Here is a 21,312-nt window from a genome sequence, read left to right on the forward strand (position 1 = left end):
AGGGTTTGTGAAAGGTGGTGTGATCAAGGAGGGTGCGAGAGGTGCAGCACATGTCAGGGACAGTGCATAAGGATGCAAGGAGGTACACAAGGATGCAAAACGTGTGGATTGTGGGTCGAGGCACTGTGTGATTAGGTGGGTGTATTAGAGGTGTGAGTCAGGGAGTTGGATTTGTAGCACGCAAAAAATGTAAATAAATCGTACTCAATGAGTAGTCCTTAATGGTACTAGACCCACATGGAGGAAAGTAAGCAGTAGGGTATCGCAAGGCTCCATCTTAGGCCCAGTACTCTTCAATATCTTCATAAATGGCTTAGATGTGGGAATAGAAGGGGAACTCATCAAATTTGCAGATGATATTAAACTAGCAGGAATAGCCAACACCCAAGAAGACAAGCTCAGGATCCAAGAAGATCTTGACAAACTTGAACAATGGGCCCTATCCAACAAAATGAATTTTAATGTGGAGAAAAGCAAAGTTTTACCTTTAGGCAGGATAAATCAAAGGTATAAGTACAGATTAGGTGAGACCTGGCTCAAAAACAGTAACTGGAGGGGGACCTTGGAGTCCTAGTGGATGATCACTTGAATAAGAGCCAGCAGTATGCAGCAGCAGCCGAAAAAGTTAATACAGTCCTGAGTTGTATAAACAGAGGCATAGAATAAAGATCACGTGAAGTATAATGCCGCTCTATAAAACCCTGGGAAGACCGAACCTGGAATACTGCAACCAGTTTTGATCACCATACTACAAAAAAAGATGCTGAGACTTTGGAAAAGGTTCAGAGAACAGCAACTAAGATGATCAAAGCACCAGAGGGCAAGACAAGAAACAATGACTGGAAACTAATCAAGGAGAGAAGCAACCTGGAATTAAGGAGAAACTTTGCATTCAGAAATCATGGGTGCTCCATCACTGGAGGTTTTTAAGAAGAGACTGGACAGTCACTTCTCTGAAATGGTATAGGTTCTCCTGCTTGAGCAGGGGGCTGAACTAGAAGACCTCCAAGGTCTCCTCCAGCTCTACTCTACTCTACTCTACTCTACTCTACTCTACTCTACTCTAGACTAATAGTTTATATAAACATCGTTTTCAAATAGCTACAATTTTACTAAATTCTGGCATTAGTTTCAAGTATTCTGGCAGCAAGCTGTTGTGATGTATGAAATGTACCATAACCCAAATTACTGTTGCATTAAAAAAAAGTCAGATTCTTGTGTAATAGGTGCAATACAGCAGAACTTATGTCATAAACTATTAAATTATGGCATAAGTTCAAACACAAACCAGCTAATAAATGTAAAGTAACAAACTGTTCCTATAGACCTAAGATAAAATCAGTCTTATAGTGAAACTGTGGATCAGCTGAAAAGCAAATTGTAAAGTTTTCAATGGTTAAGGTTATGTATGAATAATGCAAAATAGTGCTGTACTTTGATTATTTCAAAGTTAACAAAAGAGTTTTAATAAATGCTCTTTTATGAAATAATTGTTCATTACTAATTTGATTGTAGATTAAATAGCTTTAATAAAACAAAAGCTTAAAACATAACTCAGTACCAAAAAGCACTACAGAACCAATGACTACCAGTATACAAGTTTAACAAAATCCCAGCAAAGCAAAAAATTTGCATACGTTCATTGGAAAAAATTCTGATGTTGGGAAGGGTTGAAGACAAAGGAAGAAGGGACTGCAGAGGATGAGATGGTTAGATAGTGTCATCAACACAATGAACAAGGGTATGGCCAGGCTCCGGGAGACAGGGGAGAGCAAGGGGCCTGGTGTGCTATGGTCCATGGGTCACAAAGAGCCAGGCACGACTTGGCGACTGAACAACAACTAATGTACAAATGTACGTTACAATCAAGATTACCTTCTCTGAAAGTCTCAGAACACTTTGTTAGATTTCTCTGCTTTATTTACTGTATATGTATGTAGATCACCAAATGTGTTCACAGGTGCATGTACAATTTGGCAGTACTGTCTGGAAAACTAAGCACTCCAAATTCACAAAATGGCAACAGTTTGCCCCTAATCAGATTTTCTACAAATTAAACATTCTTGCTGTGCTCAAATGTGATTGTGAAACTACTTTGATCTGAATGTTCAATATATTTTTTTATGTAATCCATGACAAAATATAACATGATTTACTGTATCTGTATATAGCAGCCGAACAGTTGACAGAACTGAATAATTTAACGTAGGAAGAAAAAAAATATCTTCTGGCATGAAAATATACAGATCATAATTGGGGTGTTTTAGTATCGTATTACAATGAAATATATACAGGCTGATCACAAAGAGTTCAAAACAATTATAATTCTTTCTCACCCATTTACCAAAGCAGGTTTTTATTCTCGAACACATTCTCCAGCTGCAGCTGCAAGTCATTTCAGAACACTTTGAATCCCCCTTCCCGCAAAAAAAAGACTTCAAATGATTAAAAGCATCAAATGGTCTCCTCCTGGTTTGTCAACCATTGCTTCCACATTCAATTTTTTTTTTACATTTCTCAAGTAAACTTAAGTACAATTTCGAATAATAATAATAATAATAATAATAATAATAATAATAATAACAATAATAATAATAATAATAATAATAATAATAATAATAATAATTTAATTTTTATACCGCCCTTCTTCTGAAGGACTCAGGGCGGTTAACAGCCAGATAAAATACAATACAGTACAATATAATAAAACCCAATTAAAAAACTTATTCGATGTGGCTAATAATTTAAAATTATAAAATACATAGTATAAAACCCCATTTAAAATCCAATTTAAAAACCCATTTTAAAAACCCATTTTATGCCAGTCCTGCTCGGAAGAATAAATAAGTCTTCAGCTCACGGCGAAAGGTCCGGAGGTCAGGAAGTTGACGGAGTCCAGGGGGAAGCTCATTCCAGAGGGTAGGTGCTCCCCCTGGGGGTCGCCAGCCAACATTGTTTGGCTGATGGCACCCTGAGGAGACCCTCTCTATGGGAGCGCACCGGTCGGTGGGAGGCATATGGTAACAGAAGGCGGTCCTGAAGATATCCGGGTCCTATGCCATGGAGTGCTTTAAAGGTGATAACCAGCACCCTGAAGTGCACCCGGAAGACCACAGGCAGCCAGTGCAGCTTGCGCAGGAGAGGTGTTATATGAGAGCCACGAGTGGCTCCCTCTATCACCCGCGCAGCTGCATTCTGGACCAACTGGAGCCTCCGGGTGCTCCTCAACGGAAGCTCCATGTAGAGAGCATTGCAGTAGTCCAGGCGAGTAGTGACGAGGGCACGAGTGACTGTGCATAGGGAATCCCGGTCTAGAAAGGGGCGCAACTGGTGAACCAGGCGTACCTGGTGAAAAGCTCTCCTGGAGACGGTCGCCAAATGATCTTCGAAAGACAACCGTCCATCCAGGAGAACGCCTAGATTGCGCACCCTCTCCATTGGGGCCAATGATTCGCCCCCAACAGTCAGCAGTGGTTGCAGCTGACTGTACCGGGATGCCGGCATCCACAGCCACTCAGTCTTGGAGGGGTTGACCTTGAGCCTGTTTCTCCCCATCCAGACCCACATGGCCTCCAGACACCGAGACAACACTTCGACAGCTTCATTGGGGTGGTCAGGGGTGGAAATGTACAGCTGGGTGTCATCAGCGTACAGTTGATAACTCACCCTAAAACCACTGATGACCTCACCCAGCGGCTTCATATAATGTTGAACAGGAGAGGCGAGAGAACTGACCCCTGTGGCACCCCACACAGGAGGTGCCTTGCGGTCGATCTCTGCTTCCCTGCCAACACCATCTGCGATCGGTCAGAGAGATAGGACGAGAACCACCGAAAAACGGTGCCTCCCACTCCTAAACTCCCCAACCATCGCAGCAGGATACCATGGTCGATGGTATCAAAAGCCGCTGAGAGATCTAGGAGGACCAGGGCAGAGGAATAACCCCTGTCCCGAGCCCTCCAGAGGTCATCCACCAACGCGACCAAAGCCCTCTCCGTGCTGTACCCAGGTCGGAAACCGGACTGGAACGGGTCTAGATAGACAGATTCATCCAGGTACTGGGGTAACTGATGTGCCACCACACTCTCAACAACCTTTGCCATAAAGTGAAGGTTGGAGACTGGACGGTAATTTCCCAAAACAGCTGGGTCCAGGGAGGGCTTCTTGAGGAGGGGCCTCACCACCACCTCTTTCAAGGCGGTGGGAACAACACCCTCCCTCAAGGAAGCGTTAACAATTCCCTGGAGCCAGCCTCATGTAACCTCCTGAGTGGCCAGCACCAACCAGGAGGGACACGGATCCAATAAACATGTGGTAGCATTCAGCCGCCCCAGCAACCTGTCCATGTCCTCAGGAGCCACAGGATCAAACTCCTCCCAGGTGGTCTCAACAAGACTGGCCTCCGTCACCTCGCCTGAAACTGCCCAATTTTGGTCCAAACCGTCCCGGAGCTGAGCGATTTTATCATACAGATACTTACTAAAATCCTCAGCACAACCCTGTAAGGGATCATCGCGCACCTCCTGATGAAGGAGAGAGCGAGTCACCCTAAACAGGGAGGCCGGGCGGTTATCTGCCGATGCAATGAGGGTAGAAACATAGGCCCGCTTGGCCTCCCTCAATGCCACTAGGTAGGTCTGAATATAAGACCTAACTAGTGTTCGGTCAGCTTCAGAACAGCTTCGGAACGGCTGGCCCTCCAAACACGAATGACCATGTTTTAAATAAAGACTGGCCTTATCAGTCACATATGATCTTGTACTTTAACTAGAAACCCTGTACTCAGCTGCTCCCAACCTTTTAGTCACTAGGAACTGGTTTCGCAGAGGGAGGTATTTCCATGGACTGGGTGTGTATGGTTTTGCACACTGCCAGGATTCAACATGTGCATGGATGGGGCTTCACTCACTGGTGGCCCGGTTCTTAGTGGCTGTGGACCAGTGCCAGTGCACAGCCTAGGGTTTGGGGGTTCCTGCTGCCTCAATCCATTCAAATTGAGTTACTGAAATAAAAATGTTTATTAGAACTGCTTAATAATTAAGAGAAAGCTAAATCAAGTTTATTTATAGATATCTTTAGGAAGATAAACTGCTTCAACCATGACCAATTCTAAGCAGCATGGGCTCCAAATTACAATAACAAGTTAAAAAATAACAAATAATGGTACAGGTAGGCCTCACTTAATGATAGTCACCGGGACTGGAATTTTTCTTTCTAAACAATGTGGTAATAAAGCACTACATCACATGACTGCATCACTTAGCAACAGCAATCTTGTCCATTGTCATTGTTAAGCATTAATTGTGGCTGGTTAAGTGAAAGTCATCCAGGTGACTGCAGTAAGATGCAGCAGGATGTGCTACTGGCTATAGGAAGCTGCTGTGACATTGATTGCATAGCTCCCAAATTGTGAACACGCAACTGTGGGGTCTTTAAGATGGCTGAACTTTGCGGACTGATCGTTAAGTACCACTTGTTCAGCGTTATCATAACTTCAAATAGTTGCTGGACAAGTCATGAATCAAGGACTTAACTCTAATGTTCTGTTATATATCAAAGAACAACAAAGCCAAGCCAAAGCAAACCAACAGTCTTATTGCAGGAAAGAATTCAATCATATCAAACCCCAAAGGCCTTCAGGAATACCCAAGTCTTGAATTCTAAAACATGCCAATCTTACATCAGATAATATTCCCAAAATAAGAGAGGGTGACTTACAGAGAAGTTCCACCCTCTACTGATGACATTCCATCGAAGTAAGTAAATAAAGGAGCTCCTTTTTCCACATTTAATCAGATAGAAACAAACTATCTAGCCATCACAAAGATCTCGTCCTGAGTTATGTAGGGCTTTAAAGCCCCTGATTATAAATAATTAAGGCAGCGTTTATGTGATCCCAGCAAGATCTCACCACTGGCTTCAGTTGAATCATCTTTTTCTGGGATTTAGCCTGAGTCTGTCTTTCCTCATCCAGATCCCATACAGACTGTAAGCACTAGGATAATATCTCAAGTATATTGGTCCAGGGTTGAGTTATATTTATTGGGTAATAATCTCTGTGACATCATACTGGAGGATGACCTTTCCCACTGGTTTCATGTAGATATTATATGCAAGGATAGTAAAGGTCTATAGCACCATCATGGAAGGCCTAGAGGCCAACTCCCTCCCTTTCCTATTGACTAGAACTATATATGGAGGAAGCGGAACAACAAATCCTATTGTTTCCAGTCCATAAAGTAGTTCAGAAAAATGCCATGATCAATAGTATCAGAGCCAACTGAGAGGTGAACAATGAGAGGAGCAGGGGTGAAATGCTCCCGGTTCGGACCGGATCACCTGATCCGGTAGCGATGACGGCGGGTGGTTCGGAGAACCGGTAGTAAAAATTCCTGCCCCCACCATGCCCAGCTGAGCCGTGCGATTATCAGAGGGTTTTTTTTTTACTTTTAAAAGCATTTTTTCTTCAGCCAAAAAATGCTTTTAAAAGTAAAAAAAAGCCTCTGATGATCGCGTGGCACAGCGGGGATAGTCAGAACCTTTTAAAAGCATTTTTTCTACAACCTCTTTGGCCGAAGAGATTGTAAAAAATGCTTTTAAAAGGTTCTGGCCATCAGGCAACTCAGCTGGGATCGTCAGAGGAGCTTTTTAAAAGCATTTTTTCTACAACCACTTCGGCGGAAAAGGTTGTAGAAAAAATGCTTTTAAAAGTAAAAAAAAAAAAAAGTTGGCCACGCCCACCCAGTTACATTACCCCACCACCACCAAGCCACGCCCACAGAACCAGTAGTAACACATTTTACATTTCACCCCTGGCTAGGAGGGTTATTCTCCTATCTCAGTCCTGCCATCATTCATTCCCAAATTCAATCAATGTTGTCTTGGTTCCATATATGAAACCACACTGAAAAGTCCAGTTATACAATTTTACCCAGGCTCATTACCTTCTTAACAACATTCTCCCAAAGAGAAAGGTTGAACTCTAAGTGGAAATTCTTCAAAGAGCTGCTTGAGTGATAGCTTCTTGAGAAGGCGGCACACCATCTTTCCCAAAAAGTGTATTTGCTACTACAAACAGTCTGAATGTTATAGTTAATTATGAAATACATATAGCCAGATATTGGGGGGAAACCTAAAAGCCATAATTGGGCAAAAACTATGTTAGGACTATGAGAAATATGAGAGGATCTCCCAACAATCTGAATGACATTTGGCCTGAAGTTTTATACATCAGTTCTGAGAGATGTGTTTGTTATGCCTATTTAAAACTTCTAAGAAATCTTTTAGTAAGAAGCATAAAATATGCTAAACTGCAGAAAATGTATATCTATATGCTATATGTCAGTTTACTATGCTTTATTTAGAGGCAAAAAATTAATACTAGAAAAAGAGATGTTGGAAACATATAAAGGGAAAAGGAAGACAAAAAGGAGATAAGAGATATATCTTAGAAGAATCTTAGCACAAAAACTAGCTAAAGTTTCTTCTGAGGAGCAGCATAATCTAGGTCATATGAAAATATCTATGCAGTTTCAGTAGAAAACATAGCTTCTTTTTAAAGAGCTCCAGCACCTAACAAGTATCTTTAGAGCTTTGGATTCATAAGCCAAACGATCCTTTGAAATGTATAAAGATGCTAAAGGGGTATATATCCGAAAATCCTTATAGATACTGTGTCTTTTGGAAAAGAGGGTTGCCATGTACCACACAATCCTCCAAAGTTTAGTTTAAGAAATTTGTAGACAGGTACTTGGTTCATTTCCACAAACTTTGAAGTACCTTTCTCACAGCACTGCATGATACTCATAAAATATACTTTCCTCTATAGTGTACTTAAAACAATTCATGGAATACCACTTAGCACAAAACAATGTAGGTACACTAGTCTAATTTGTAGCTCAGGGTTGAAATGAGGGGTCCTTGGTGCTCTCTGAGCTTCCGATTATGGTACGTAGGTTTGGGAAATGAAATGCCTGCAAGAAAGCAATCAAACTCAGAGAGCACCAAGGATCCTTCACATTGATCTAATTTGGAATTAACATTAATAGGCAAGCATTGTTTATTAAAATATTAGTTATTTTTTAAATGTACTGAATTAATAAACAGCCAATTAGTAACCTTTATTATTTATATTACATACTTATTCCATGTGATTTTTCAAATAATTACATTAATTATGAATATGCAAAGAGGTTTCTTTGTATATTGATTCATATGAGTCTTTAAGCCTTATTCTCCAGGATAGGGTAAATACAGTATAAATTAATACATTTTTTAGATTTTGCCTGAAATTCCAATATATACATGTGGAAAATATTTTTAGAAAATTGCACTTTCATCCTTCTTTTCTCATTAAATTGGTAATCCAGATCTTAAAATTCCATTTGAAGAAACCCTCTATTATTTGAGAAATTTGAAAGGATAGTGACATTTTTATTTCAGATCAATTATTAGGTGAAAATGATAAGTTTTTATTATTTTCTATATACTAAATAAAAAATACCATTTGGGTATTGTTGCCCACCAGCAGTATCAAATACGTATCCAAGATTGGATCAGTTTATTCCAAACAATAATAACAGCTATTATTATCATGCTTAAATTTGTATGCTGCCCAATTCCCAACGATTCTAGGTGGCTCTCAACAAACTAAGAAATTACAATAAATCAATATAAGATAAAAAAGAATGGCAAGTGCAACAAACCAAATAGAATGAAGTGTGTAGTGGAATGTGTGGATGGCCTTGGGGAATGAGGGGAAGAGATGTTGCCTAGGAAACAATCCAATAAGAGGCAGGAGCCCTCAATGACTTAACAGGCAGAGAAAGAGGAAGGATCCACTTTAATAAATCAAGTGGATAAAAAAGGTAGCGGGAAGTTTGTACTTTCAGACTTGCAAGATTCTGTTAACGTGGCCTTACAATAAAATGGAATTATTTCTTGTCTTTACCTAGGAAGCCAAAAACACCAATGTCGTGTCCCACTCCTCTGCTGACGGCCGGGTCAGGGAAATCCGAATCAGGCTTGCCTCTGCAGCTCTGCCCAAAGTCCTAGCAAAGTCCTCAGAGTAGGCAGGAGACCAGTAAGTGACTTCAGCAAGATAAGTTCGACTTTGCCTGACTCAGAGACTGCCAGAAAGCAGATCCTTTATATAGGCCATGGGGTATGGCTCCATGACTCAGCACTCATTAAGGCCTGCCCCTCCCTTCCTTCTGTTGCCTCCGCCTATCCAATCTTCTGATGCGAGGGTCACTCCAATCAGCTGTTGGAAGTAAACTTTCCTCAGGCTCACATGCTGTGGAGGAAGGGGAGGGGTCTAGCTGCTCCGTTTGCCTGGGCATGGAGCCAGGGCTGGGGCCGGGGGATGCTCCCTCCTCTGCAGCCTGCTTGGGCATGGAGCCAGGGCTGGGACCGGGAGGTGCCCCCTCCTCTGCAGCTTGTCTGGGCATGGAGCCAGGACTGGGGCCGGGAGGCATACATTCCTCCGTGTTCGGGAGCAGATAAGCAGACCCCGGCTGCGGTGAGAACGGACAAGACACAACAACCAAGGAGCCTCACTTTCCTTCACCAAAGACCTGTGTGAGGAGTCAGGTCTTCACAGCTCTTCTGAACAGCAGCAGGGGAGGGGGGGCAACTTCATTTCAGAGGGCATGCACTGCTAAAGAGAAGGAACAATTCCAGAATCCTGATAGATGACATCATTTAATTGAAGGAACCCAGAGTGTGCAAGATCGAATTGGCCAAGCAGATACTATGTCAGGTAGTTTCTTTAAAAAAAAAAAAGCCATATACCATGTAGAGTTTTCTAGGTAATGACCAACACCTTGAGCAGCAGGTTTACAATTGTGGGTATTTGTGGGATTTGCTTTGTTACTAAATTATCAGATACCACTTTTGGCTCTAAATTCTTTTTGTCTGTTCAGCTAGTTTGCCATATATTGCAAGATATAGAAGTATCATCAGGAAAATATAATATTTTATAATATGCTATGTTAAAAAATGAACTGGAAATTTCCACTATTATGGAACTCCTCTACTCACTTCTTAACTGGAGTATTGTTTTACCAATAAAGTTTTATCTTGGCCCTGGCAACTCCTTTTTTTCCACAATGCCCATGACATTATAGTAGGCTCCACTACGAAGGTCAACTCCAAGTGTAATCTTTTCACATGCTTAAAGTAGCTTGAGCTCAAAGCAGACTCTTTACATTGTAGTTTGGGTACTGTGCAATAAATTTAAATTAAAAAGCTATTAAACTCTAGTCTTGTTTTATATTATTTTAAGAGATTGTTTGGTAGGCCTTTTAAAATCATTAATTTTATATGCATTACATGTATTTCATTAATTTTAATTACCTGTCCTTGGAATTATTTTCATTAAATTGCTGTAAAAGGTAGCTAAATATAGCTACCTTTTAGGTAGCTAAAAACAGTTAAATATATAACCTGTTTCTCGGAAAATAAGACATCTCCAATAATAAGCCCAGTAGGGCTTTTAAGCGCATGTGCTAAAATAAGACTCTCCCTGAAAATAAGCCCTCCCTGAAAATATTTAAACACAGAGCTGGAAATCAGGTAAGACAGCAAGAGAAGCCCCATTTTGTTCCATGTGCCCCAAAATAATAAGACCTCCCCAAAAATAAGGCCAAGCACTTATTTCGGGATTCAAAAAGATATAAATCGGGGTCTTATTTTTGGGGAAATGTGTGTGTGTGTGTGTGTGTGTGTATGTATATATATACATATGTATACGCCCACACAGCATGAACAAACGAGATGATACCTCCCGCCTACCAGCCATTTGGAAACCCGCCCTTATTGACAAACGAGTCCCTAACACGAGGAATGACACCAGACCCACACTCACGAGGTCCACACAGGATGTCACCACCACACATCCACCCAGAAAGCAGACCCAAACCCACACTGATCATGAAGCACGACCAAGGACCAGAAGCCAGACCGCAGCTGCAACATTAGCCATTTCAAACCCCTCCAATCCATACATGCAGCAGACTGACACCCATTATGAAGATGTAGCACGACCACGAACACAAAGCCAAACAACAGCAATGCAGCTCACATCCCCCTGCAACTCAGACTAATCTGAGCACAACCAAGCCCCCACCCAAACAGGACACACCCCCAGCCAATCAGAGCACAAAAAAACCCCATCCAATCAGAGCACAGCCAAGCTCCCACCCATCAGTTCAAACCCCCACTAGCAGTTAAAAGGAAGAAACAGCTGCGATCACACATTGCTCCCAGAAGCACGAAGCTGAAGCCTGTAGATGACGAATGAGACTTTGTCGAAACGTCGCCAAGACACTTCCAATTTTACGTGGGAGAAAACCCGAATAACCAAAGACCTACATATATATTCATTATATATATAATGAAAATTAAAAACCTGACAAACTTTGTAGAACAGCAGTACTCAAAAAGGCTTTTTTGAGGCTTTTACCCTAATTTGAAAGTGATTATTAACACAAAGAATATGGGGGATTTTTGTGCTAGAATATATTAAGCAAAATATAAGAGGATCTTAAATGCAGATTGATTTGTCATAATTATCTTGATATTTTTCCACCTTTTTGAACATAGAGAACGTTGTGACCCAGACCCAAGTAGGTAGTAATAAACATAATCTGTGGAAAAACAAACTTTATTCGAACAGCTGGGAATTACTTCATTCCCAGCATCGTTCAACTCAAAGTAAAACAAATGCCTCCCAAAATAAATTCCTCAGTTATCTAACAAACCTTAGTCCAATTAGGCGAACTGCCAAAGGCCCTTCCTGGCAAACATTCAGAAGCCACAAAAACAAAGACGTACATGAAGCAGAAGATGGAGCAGAAGACGCAGCTACAACGTTGTTTTCCAGCAAAGCTGAAACACCAGTGCTGGTCTGTTTTAAGCCTTATGGGAGGGGCCAATCATGTCTTGGCCCTACTCCTAAGTTGTCCTCTCTGCTTGAGCTGCTTTTGCCTTCTGGCAGCTCTTCTCATGCGTGCATTAGGAACAGGCTCCTCCTGTTCCTCTGCCTCACTACTATCAGGCTCTGGAGGCTCTGGAGTCCGCACCTCACTTCCCAATGGCCCTGGCCTCACCTCAGCCTCATCGCTGTCTGACTCCATTGCCAGCTCCGTAGGCTGCTGACCACAACAAAGAAAGCACTCTTGTTTAAAATGGAAATCATACTATCTCTAGTCTTGATGAAGTTAAAACAGGAAATGCCTGTTCTGAATGAGATTGGTGGTTTATGGTTACTATGATAAATCGAAAAAATGGGATTGAGTTCATTGAAAAGGAAAAACAATCTCTTTAAATTAAGGAATAAGTAGCTATGTGCCTTCAAAAGATACAAATTTCAAAAGATAATATAACTTTGTTAGAAAATAGACATCTTGGTCCAGAATACAGGCTTCAGACAAAAAAAATGAAGTAGCAATAGATGTAGAAAAAAAATTACGGACATTAGAAAAAATTCAAGATGAGGAAAGAAAGTAGACTTAGAATATTGTATTTCAGATTGAATTTAGAAAAACAACAGCTGCTTCAATATTTTTCTCTGAATGATAACAAAGCAACCTTTTATAAGAATATTTTTCAATCACTTCTTGAAATTGCAAAGTGACAGATTCTTATTCTTTGAGATGTGAATGGAGTCTTTCTCCCTTATATGATAAAACAATTTTATTTAAAAGAAATACTGACAAAAGTCCCTCAAAATGTCTCAGCCTACATGTCACTGTTATTTCTCTTGGATGCCTAGGTATATAAATAGCTTTCAGAGAGCCTATATTTATTACTTTTCAGTTCATAAAACTTATTCCAGGATAGACAGGTATTGCATTTCTAATGCTCTTTTAACCAATCTTTGAGAAGGGGAGATGGCAATTTCTTTTTATGCAGGTCATTATCCAATAATAGTAAAACTGGAGGAACTTCCAGATCAAAAAGGCAAAGATCTATTGCAAAAATATATTCAACCATGAACTACAGATCTTTTTCCAAACCATCTTAGCCTCTGAAGCCTGTGGGATACTTTAGTAAGACATTTCATGAGTGATTTATCTCCCTTGTATCAAACAGAGAGAAAGCCATGCAAAACACAGGAGGATACATTACTAAATGATCTGAAACTATTAGAATCAAGGCACAAACTCAACCTAATACAAATAGTCCTTGACTTACAATAGTTCATTTAGTAACTGTTTGAAGTTACAATGGCTCGAAAAAAGTGACTTATGACCATTTTTCACACGTATGACCGATGCAGCATCCCCATGGTCATGTGATTTACATTCAGATGCTTGACAACTGGTTCATATTAATGACAGTTGCATTGTCCAGGGGTCATGTGGTCACATTTTGTGACCGTCTGACAAGCAAAGTCAATGGGGAAGCCAGATTCATTTAATAACGGTGTTCTTATTTTACCATCTGCAGTGATTCACTTAACAAATGTGGCACAAGCAGTTGTAAAATGGAACAGAACTCATTTAACAAATTTCTCACTTAGCAGCATAAACTCTGAGCTCAGTTGTGGTCATAGGTCTTGTATCAGATTTAGAAAAGATAAAAGCAATACTGAACCAACCAGATTCACTTGATGTAAACAAGACTTACAAATAGATGAATTTTACTAAGCATAAATAATTTGAAACAATCAGATAAATTGCTGGTCTCAATTGCATATGGAACAGGATAAAGCAACTATTACCTCTATTTAGGATGGAACCAAACATGTTTCTACAACGAAAGAGATGGCGCTGCAATTTGTCAATTATAACTCTAAATTATATAGTAAACAAACATATGTCCCAAAAACATGTGGCAAATATCCGAGTAACATATTCAGATTTAAAGAAATGAAGAAACAAGGGGGAATACTGAGAGACTTGGCTAAATTTGAAAATCGTGAAACATGAAATATTTGCTGGGCCTTTCAAGTATATAATTAGTTATAAATTTATAAGCAGTTGCTAAAGCATGACTCAGAATTTGAACAAGTCAAATATGGCTTGATTAAATTTATGCAGAATTTGAATGAAGTAATAGAGATGCACAATGGGAATTTCAATGGAAGAATATTAATTTAATATACTTTGAGAAAACTTATACAATATTATTTTATCACTGGTATATTACTCCCATTTTGATTGCTAAAATGGACAATATTCTGTAAAAATTTCTGGAAACATAATGAGCATGTTGGATTTTTTCCCCCATATTTAGCAGCAACTTTGTAAAGTTCAACAATTCTGGAAAAGTATTTACCAGTATACTGAAATTTAAAAGTTGGGTTCCAATTTTATTTTATAATATTATTATTAAACATTACTAAACATAGCCCTTCAAAGTACACAGAATTAGCTTTGTATATGATCACTGCTGCAAGGATATTGTATGCCTTTTACTGGAATGTTGTTTGATCCCATTTGTGGAAGAATGATTAACAAAGTTGTAGGAGTATGCTTTGATTTCTAGAATAACCTCATTTCATAGAAGTACATCCGTCCTACAACTCAACACAACCTGAAAACCATTCCTAGACTAATATGCATTTGTGCTATAGCCAACATTTGGATTATGTATAGAACCTATATTTCAACTTTACAGGATACCAAATCACAATGGATTCTCACCAATATGGACTGAATTATATTTTATAATTGTACTTGGTGATTTATACTGTCTTTATCATGGTTCTTGATATTCACTCTTACTTTAGAGCAGGGATGTCCAAACTTGGCCCCTTGAAGAGTGGTGGACTTCAACTCCCAGAATTCCCCAGCCAGCAACTTGCTCATATTTATAGCTCATACTGGCTGGGGAATTCTGGGAGTTGAAGTCCACCACTCTTCAGGGGGCCAAGTTTGGACACCTCTGCTTTAGAGCTTAGTAGTCATTGTAATCCTTTAAAGCAATATAATATATTTAGTTATTTATAACTAATTATATACTTGAAAATGATAACCTCCTTATTTCAAAATCCCTTGCTTAGTCATCTGTAATCTTCTGTTTTACCTGTTCTTGTTCTTTATGATTGTTTATTTACTTCCTTTGATGCCTAATAGAAAAAGGGAAAAAGTCATATTTTTCTGTATAAGCACCACAGATAAGTCTGATATAGGTAGCGGAATCCGGGCAATCTGATAAACAAAGTTATTATCACTTTCCACAGCCAAATACAGTACAGACTTTCTGACATATTACTTATGACATTTATACTGCTTAGCAGTTTTTTTATATTCTAGCATATATACAGATACACATGAAAGCAAGTGAATGATCCTTATCTACAGGAATAGTGGCAGTGGGATATATCGGGATAAGAGCAAAGAAAGCAAGGAGTTTATAGCTGCCAATTGTTCAACAATATGTATATGACTTCAATTACAAGACTTCTTAACCACAGATATTTCTATGCAATAAATGATATGAACTTGTTGCATGTATTACTCTTGCTGAATTGATGGTGGACAGTAACAAATTAATTTTTTCATCCTTTAAAGGAGAAAGGGAACACCTCCTCACAGACATGAACTTATTGTGGAAACCTTTCCAGTGCGCATGCATTGTGTAAATATCTATATAAACAACTATAGAATAAAATATATTAGAGATAGTGTATTATTTAAATATAGCTGTTTTATACAAAAATGCTTTCTTAAGAGTGCTGCTAATATATCAACTGATCTTTCATTTAGAATTTATTAAACATCTAAATGCTTAATTTCCATGCCCCCCACCCCAAATAATTTCCTCAGATGAATGTTAATAACAGATTAAGACTAAATCACGTCTGTATTCAAATAAACCTATACTTGATTCTTTTTTCTCTTTTTTGAAAACTTATTAAGCTATACAAGGTTTATTCATTCTGTTACATCTGACTAAGGTGTATCCCATAGACAATGCTGACGCACCCTATAGCAATGATCAGACAGAAAGACACAACTACAGGTGTAAATAGTAGAGTTAGGCTGATGACCTTCTACTGCTGCACCAGAGAGTATTTTAACTTACTGCATCTGTGTATGGTTTGCCAATTGCACAGTGGCAGATAGCACAGTGCTCCAGAGGGTTAACATCATTGCCAGAAGATCACTGGTTGCCCTCTCCCCTCCTTGGAAGAGCAAAACATTCTTAAAGATCCATCTCATCCTGGACGCCCTTTTTTTGAACTATTACCATCTGGCAGACGGTACAGGACAATAAAAACAAGGACAAATAGGCTGAAAAACAGCTTCTACCCCAGAGCAGTAACTATACTGAATTCTACTGTATAGTGTAATATTAATGCAGTATCAGGGGTTTTCAATTCAACTGTACAGAATGTGAAGGATGTGTGTCTTTGTTTTATTTTTATAGTTTTCTTATGTATGATATACACTGAAGATGGCATTTAATTTCGTTGTACAAGGTGCAATGACGATAAAGTAAACTAAACTAATGTAGCATTTTAGATTCAACTCCAAAAAATGCTCCAGAGCACATGGAGGCATAAATATAGCTCCTTTCTAACTTAAAGCATCTGCATTTCTCACCACCACCCCACCACCCACCAACCCCGATGCACAGGATTGCCTTCCAATGCATCTCTCACATGTCCCCAGAGAAGGATTGGTTTCTTTAAAGTTGTGCACATTGACTTTTGCACTCTCTAAAACATTTTTCAAGAACTGCCATCAGGATGGGATAATTTGCATCAGAAGAGAAAAAACATTTTTTTTTTGTTTACATTTATATCCCGCCTTTCTCCGAAGACTCAGGGTGGCTTACAGTGTGTAAGGCAATAGTTTCATTCTATTTGTATATTTGTCTTACCACTGTCTGTTAATTTTACTCTGAAACTTTACAGTCAACTGCAAATGCCTGAGATTATTTGCAAGGGAAGAATTGGTCAGGATTGTATTCAATGTTGTTGTAGTTTAATGGACAGCTTCCTTATCCTACCATCACCTTACAAATAATCATCAGCCAAAGTTTAGCTTCTACAAGAAGAGTCACCGTCATGTGGAACAAAATCCTTCATTTATTCATGCATGCATGCATACATTCAATCAATCAATCATTGGACCGAGAACAGCTAAAATAAATTTTGCAAAGGGAGTAAAGCACTAACAAATCAGCCAATTAAAAGCAGAAATGTTATCAATAAAGTATAAACAGAAAGTCTACGGTAAACCACAGCCAACAGCTTGATTAAATATCTACATTTTCAGATATAGCCAAACAGAAATCAATACTACACAAGCTTGGCTTCTGGAAAGGAGACTGAGATAATGACTTAGCCAGAAGTGAGAAGACTCTCTCCTGGAAATACTATATTGTCTTCTTCATATTATATTATACTAGGGAGCAGATATATTAACTTCCTAATATATTATATATTATTATATTATATTATATATATTAGGGAGCAGAAAAAAGAACTCTATAACAGTTCTTTATGTTTCAAAGGACTATACAAGAACAGGGGAACTTTAATAGTTGCAATAAGCTGTTGCATATAACAGAAGCCCTTGGGCAACCAATGCAACTCCTTCAAAATGGACTTTATATGATTTTGAATTATGCTTTCAATTTCCATTTGCTGTCTCTTCTATATCACTGCAATGAAAGTTCAATACAGAGCACATGCAATAGCACAGATAGAAAGTTATCAATTTATATTATTACCATCAAATCATTGCTCTAGGAATGATCATAGGCCATAAGTCAGTAGAAGTTGAACAGAGTTATTTCAAAGTTTTTAAACGTATTTGTTTGGCTGGCTATGCTTTGATGTCTTCTGCCCAATGGTAGAAGTGCGAAAAGACACAGGATATTTGAGTCAATATTAGATATTAGATCTTACATGAGCAAGAAATGCAGTTCCACCATCAAGGTTTTAACCAAAGTAATTGACTAGAACAAAAAACAAATGCTGTTTCTGCCCCATAACTAGCTCTGAATACCGACTGGAAAAGATCCAGGTAATCCATTCTTTTGTAGCTGACCAGCTACCATTTGTTAATTTTCTTCACAATGAATTGCCCACCAAATTCTCTGGAAACATCTGGATCCATAAGGCAACCAAGAATGCTTGCAGATGTTCATGGCTGTTGTGAAACTGCAACTTGAAAAAGAAGGGATCTCACAACAGAGAGAGAGGGTATCGAGAATGGCACTGAAGGACAGCAGAGAGAATCATTACCAAGGCAATGATGAAAAAAGTTTGGCTTGAGCCCATTCCAAGAAAAAACTTTTTTAAAAAACTCAGGCCTCTTCCTAATTCACACAAAGATGAAGGAGAAGCACGTTCATATTTGCAATATTCTGTTATAATATCTGTTCTAGTAACAGTAATTTTTGGAGGCAAATGATATTTGTTTCTTCATTCAGTCTATCTTATATAATTGAGACAATAGCAAAAGACAGATGTTAAAGTTCTCCATATTCAAATTTCATCTCATCCGTTCTAAATTAAACACCAAGTCAAATGAATTGAAGATAGCCCATACCGCCATCTTTGTAGACCACAAACCCCTAAGGCCATGAGGGTGAACCTATGGCACACATGCCTGAAGTGGCATGCGGAGCCATGTTGCCTAGCATGCACGGCATCACCTGTTCCTCTTCCGGGTTTCTGGTATGCATGCACGCATGACAATCAGCTGGCCTTTTTGCTATTGTGTCTGCACCCCCTGAGCCAGGCCTCCTGCCAGAAAGTGACTTGGAAAGTGAGGGGGAAGGGCCGTCAGGACTTACCTCGGGAGCACCGGCTTCCCTGGCTCAGCTCCAGGAGCCAGAGGCAGGCCAGGTGGAAGAGATAACAAGGCCTCCGTCCCCTGACTCTTTCCCCCCCCAGGCCACACCTTCAGACCCAGCTGATGGCAATCAGGCTTGGTTGGAACCTAGGTTTCGTAGGCAGGAGAGGAGGGAACAACAGAAGCAGGGGTGGGGCAGGCCTAGGAAATGCTGAGTCATGGAGCCACACCCCACAGGATATAAAGGCAGCAAGAGCTGCTGTGTCTCTTCGTAGCAGGCAAATCAACTGATTAACTAAGAGCTGAAGTTTGTTCCTGGATGATTCATCGGCGTCGAGGGAGATAACAGAGACACTTGGCAGACGCTTGCTATTCTGCTGCCAGAGCTGATAGTGCCGGTTAATTAAGCCATCACTCGGACGGAGGCGAAGGGGGGACAGAACATTTGCAATACAGTGCCAGAAACTGGAAGAGCTGGTCTTCCATTTTTCTGTGTGAGCATGTGCGCTGGCCAGCTGATCATCACATGTGCATCAAAAACCCAGAACAGTAACTGGCAGAAACCAGAAGTTTATTTTCGGGGGTGCACATGCACCCTGGGCAGCTCCTCTTCCAAGTTGCAGCCCCGATGTGCGCGTGTTCCCTTTTCGGCACTCGGTGCCAAAAAGGTTTGCCATCACTGCCTGGTCATATAATCAAAATCTGCAAATCAATTTATTTTTGCAGCATTTTTTAATTTTTTTTAAAAAAAGTTAAAACCTGTTTTTAACAGCTATTCTAGTTTTTTAAAAAAACCACACATCATGATTTACCTCACCAGTCTTATCTTATAGTGTCACCTTCAGGCTTCCTGCCACCTTTAAAGAAAAAAAAAGTCAAACACTGCTGGCATCATGAAAAGGCTGCTGGCCTCACTCTGGAAGTTTCTTCAAGTAACATCTGAAACCGACTGGCCCTTTCTCTCTTGAGAAATCCCATCCTCCCAAATAATGTTATTGACAAAGGTTCCTTGTGTAAAGGACCACTAGATTTTTATGGTAACCTATACCATTGCCTCTTTTATTCTTACTCTTCGTAGCATTATTTTTGCCCTGAAAACCTACAATCCCACTCTACAAAATCAACATAAATACTAATGATTAGATATTCCATGCACTCCACAGAATCCATAACCCTCAGTGCAGCAAGACTGCATCCTGTTGTGACCCAGACTCGAGCAGGTAGCAACAAACACAGTCCTTAATGAAAATAAACTTTATTCAAGCAGCTGGGAATTGACCCATTCCCAGCCTCCTGAAACTCAAAAGAAAGCAAAGGCTTCTCACACAAAACAGTCTGTCATTATTTCCAACCTGGTCCAATTTAGATAATTGCCAAAGTCCTTTGCAGATAAGCGTGTCGAGCAGAGAATGGAGAGCTGCCAAGGTCTTCTCAGAGAAACATCCAGAGCAGAGAATGGGACGAGCGCAGCTCCAACATTGTTTTCCGGCAAACTGAGACACCAATGCCGGTCTCCTTTTAAACCTTATGGGAGGGGCCAATTACCTCTTGCCCCTACCCCCCGAGGTGACCTCTCTGCCTGAGCTGCTCCTGCCTCTTGGCAGCTCTTCTCATTCAGGCATTAGGGACAGGCTCTCCCAGTTCCTCCTCCTCCTCACTACTCTCAGCCTCTGGAGGCCCTGGAGTCCACACCCCATTTCTCAATGGCCCTGGCCTTGCTTCCGCCTCATCACTGTCCGATTCTGCCACCAGCACCGTAGGCTCCTGACGGACCACAACACATGCCTAATTGCAGTGATGAAATCCTCTGCAGATTGCCACTGGTTCGCTGCCTACGCATGTGCGATGCATGCCAAAGGCGTGCTGCACACGTGCATGCAGTGCACACCAAAAGCATGCTGTGCCTGCATGCGCAGTGTGTGCCAAAAGCACGCTGCGCACACATATACAATACACACCAAACACGTGCTTCACGTGGAAGAAGGAGGCTTGGGAAGATAAGTAGAACAGCGAGGGGGGGGGAACAGCTGTGCCGCGCAATTTAGCTTACAATATAAACTGTGCGGCACAGCTGATCATTGGAAATACCAGTTGAGACAAACCAGTAGCTTTTTTTTACTACCGGTTCACCTGAACTGGTATTTTTCATCCGAACTGGTGCAAACAGGTAGTATTTCACCCCTGCCTAATTGTTAATGACTTTGGCTAATTTTTTTCAGATTGTTTTAAGCAGAGAAATAGAAGTGGTTTGTATCTGGCAGGCTTCCTTTTTCCATTTCCTATTCTTAAATCCCACCATCCTAGTTAAAAATACAAGCAAAGAAAAAATAATAAAAAAAGAAATCACTCATGTCCTTTTTGGTAATATCACAGCATCATAAAATAGTCTTGTGTAGCCTTCAGAAGATTAGAAAGCTGAGCAGCAGCCTCTGACATTTCAAACATTACATACCTCAAATAAAGCAGATTTTAGCCCAACAGCCCAAATTAAGCAAACTTTAGCCCAACAGGATCATTTACCAAACTTCTTAAAATGGAAAATCTCTTCTAT

The 21,312-nt window shown here is 40.1% G+C and overlaps 1 protein-coding gene across 8 annotated transcripts in view; it reads right to left on the bottom strand.

Annotated features, from left to right (window-relative positions):
- Positions 1-21,312, bottom strand: part of CEP112 (centrosomal protein 112) — a 292,963-nt gene that overhangs the window by 113,632 nt on the left and 158,019 nt on the right. The window lies entirely within an intron of this gene.

The sequence above is a fragment of the Ahaetulla prasina genome, chromosome 2 (assembly GCF_028640845.1).
Source record: "Ahaetulla prasina isolate Xishuangbanna chromosome 2, ASM2864084v1, whole genome shotgun sequence".
In the NCBI taxonomy this organism is placed as follows: domain Eukaryota; kingdom Metazoa; phylum Chordata; class Lepidosauria; order Squamata; family Colubridae; genus Ahaetulla; species Ahaetulla prasina.